The sequence below is a fragment of the Micromesistius poutassou genome (genome assembly GCF_964030765.1).
Source record: "Micromesistius poutassou genome assembly, chromosome: 1".
Lineage (NCBI taxonomy): Eukaryota > Metazoa > Chordata > Actinopteri > Gadiformes > Gadidae > Micromesistius > Micromesistius poutassou.
The window spans coordinates 3,732,522-3,736,296 of record NC_140271.1 but is presented as its reverse complement, the minus strand read 5'-3'; positions in this window follow the sequence as shown (position 1 = coordinate 3,736,296).

The following is a 3,775-nucleotide window of genomic DNA, read 5'->3' as shown; positions in this document are numbered from 1 at the left end:
ACACACACACACACACACACGCACGCACACAGACACACACACACCCACACACACTCACACATTTTTGTTTGGACTGCAGTTCACTACTCAAGTGTAGTGAAACATACGTGCCTCATGATTAACTGGAGTTTGAGAGGAGTTCTTTGTATCAGCAATTATATTCTGAACACAATGTCACCAAGTACTTTTGTTCAACTCTGTACATTTTCCGGGCACCTGTAATTGACAATTTCTCCACACATTTCCATGTGGACAAACTTGCCAGCTTGTGTGAACCATGTGGATATATCAGATGGATGTTGATTCTCATTTTGTCTTTTGTTTCCTTGGAGCATTTGCACTGCGAATGACCTTAAAGCTTGTTTACAAAAGCCTTGTTTAGACACCTTGTATTCCTTAGTTGTTTTCCTTTATTCTCCCTTCTTCATCGAGCCTCTGAAAGCATTGTGGCTCACTTCAAAATCTCAAGAGACGGAAGATTTTAATTAGCAAACGATATTTTCCTCTCACTGTAGTCGCTCCCACTGGAAATTAAAATCAGCAACACAATAACCTAGTTCAGTCAAACAGAAGGACGTATCTGCGACCTGAGCTGTTGAAAACTCTCTGAAAACTCAAAACACTTCACACTCCATAGAAGTTGTTTGAAAATAGAATTTTCCAATTACAAAAAAAAAATTACAAAGTCCATCAGTCAACTTCAACACAACTATGTCTTTCTAAGCACACTCGTAGTGTAGTACAGTGTAGTGTAGTGTAGTGCAGTGTGTGTAGTCGTGTGCTGGTTTACTCAGCAACTACTGACTTCTCAATGGGAGGTAACATAATGGCTGTCATTTAGGCAAAATATGATATGTCATCAGTAGGTGTTTCTTACTTTTAACAAGTTAGTCTGATACTCCTCAAAACTCCCTCCCACTCACCCGCCCCTCTCCTCCCTCCCTCTTGCTCCCTCCCTCCCTCCCTCCCTCTTGCTCTCTCCCTCCCTCCCTCCCTCTTGCTCCCTGCCTCCCTCCCTCTCTCCCTCCCTCCTTCCCTCCCTCTTGCTCCCTGCCTCCCTCCCTCTCTCCCTCCCTCCCTCCCTCCCTGCCTCCTTCCCTCTTGCTCCCTCCCTCCCTCTCTCTCCCTCTTTCCTTCCTCTTCAGGGCAGGCAAAAGGCAACACAATATTTTGGTGAAATGTTTGTTTTAAAACCGTAATTCTATCAACATTGTATTTTTATTAAAGTTGGAAAGTGACATATTCTATGTCTAACTACCAATCCGTCTAATAAAGAGGTTATGTAGACAATATTCACAAAGAAACCGGAAAAAACTTTAATGTTCACTACAAAAGGCCCAAATACACGTGGGATTTTGTCGACACTGTTGAATTATATGTTATAGGTGATTATGTCACCACAAAAGTTACACAACTTGTACTACAATCCTTGGGCAAAGTTGAATACTGTAAACCAAACAGGCTGTGTTTTTGTCTCCTTTGATGATATAAAGACAGGACAACAACAACCCAAAGTAAACGATCAAACCCTCCATATTTAAATCTCCTGACTCAAGAGTGTCATTCTTATAATTTTATTGTGCTTAGCGCTTTATAGTTTATTTTGGTCTCTGTATCGCTCAAGAAGGAGCTTGGGTACAGCTCAGATCTCTGGGTTTGTTTCTTTCCCTGACTCTGCTAGTGAGGAGATGATACGATCGCCTTTCACTGAGATCAGACAAACGGAGAGAGAGAGAGAGCTCCGCTGGGACTTCCAGCTTAAAGGCTCATCTCTCACACCCTCTCCTTCCACTGTGTGTGTGTGTGGTGTGTTGTGTGTGTATGCATATCTGTGTGTGTGTGTGTGTGTGTGTGTGTGTCTAAGAGAGAGGACAAGATAGATACAGAGAGCGAAGAAGAGATTGTCTTTGTGTGTGTGTGTGTGTGTGTGTGTGTGTGTGTGTGTGTGTGTATATATGTGTTTGTGTGTGTGTGTGTGTGTGTGTGTGTGTGTATGTGTGTGTGGGGGGGTTGGGGGTAAGAGAGCGGACAGGAGCGATACAGGGAGAAGATAAACAATTGTCTTTGTGTGTGCGTGTGTAATATTTTTGTATGACAGTGGAAAGGAGTTTACCGTCAATGTCATGATGACTTAGCTCCCAGAGATCAGAAACTCATATATGTCATCTGGTCATTTCAAAGCAAATTAAACATCAGCCAATCAATCTGAAGTTAGTGGGCAGTACTAAAGATCTATCAGCAGTTTCCAAACTTGGCTGTGAAATTACCAAAGAGGACTTATTGTTGGATTTAAATATAACCCTTTCGCTAATTAACTATACGCAGTGCTATAATTCTGATGGTTGGATTGGGCTTAATTGGCTCGTTAGGGTTTTTAGATCTCAGCTGGTGCAACACTGGGATATGCTCAGTCCAAAGCTTTTGGACCGAGCATATGTACAATACTATTGTATACTGGAGGGTAACCTCCAATGAATGAAACAAACCTGGAATACCTTTTTGAATAAATATTGTATCGTACAGTTGTCATCAAAGATCATGACATGCCAGGCGAGTTACTTTGGTTAAAAGACAAAATGATTCAAGGACCAGACAGTGAACGTGTGGGAATTCCAAATTCCGTTGTGCCAAAAATCCCTTTCAGAGATCCATTGTGATTTCTAAGAAATGTGTTCACACTCTTTCTTTGGAACGTGCTCAACAGCATGTGGTGCAGTCCATTGCTTTTGTCCAAACAGCAGCTGTCAGTTTAATAAAATAGAGTATATTGTTGTTCAATCAACACTGTCATTTCTAGCAGGCTTTGTGTGTGCTTGTGTGTACATATGTGTGTGTTTGTGTGTGTGTGTGTGTGTGTGTGTTTTGCATATGCATATTTATTTATGTGTGGGAGAGAGGGCAAACGTGGGGCAGACTGGAGCTGATCAAATTTGGATTGGACACAAAATCAGTTTGAGTGTGTGTGTGTGTGTGTGTGTGTGTGTGTGTGTGTGTGTGTGTGTGTGTGTGTGTGTGTGTGTGTGTGTGTGTGTGTGGGTGCGTGTGCCCCCCGGCTATTTTCTGCGGTCGCCTGTGAAGGATGCTCACACTTCCAAAAGCAAAAACACAAACAGTTATCAGCATCCAGCTCGAATATGATGAGCTCTGTTTGATGTCAGAATTATGGCTATGATAAAATATCTATGTTCTTGTAAAAACCTTTTTATGTATTTTCCAAGAAGGATGGATTGGGGGCTCACTTGATTTGTTGCAATGTTTTTTATAATCTGATGACTTCTAACATAATACTTCTAATATAATCAAGAACATCAAACACTGTTCTACAAACTCAACAAGCGACCACCAGCCACATTCTGACGCTCAGCCTAAAGTTTCCTTATTTTTCATACACTACTAGACTTTGCAAATGAATAGATTATACATTAATTTTGAATACATTTTATGGTTATAAATATCTTTTGTTTAAATTGTTGTACAGTTAAACAAATCTGGACCTTTAGTAGGCTAGTACCTATCAGTGTTACTGATATTCATTGTTATTGACCAATGTAGGACACAGTTATACAATGCAGTTAAACAGTTATGTGCCAAGCCAACCAATGCACAACATCCTCGTGACACGATGCAGACCATAATATTCCGTCGGATGGCCTTGTCCGAGCTCAGCCGGCTGAACGTCACATTCATTTCATGGACCGCGGACCCATTCACCAGACATCTCTGAGCGAGTCCTTGGGCCGGTAAGAACTCCACCTTGTCAAAGCTGCAGAACACT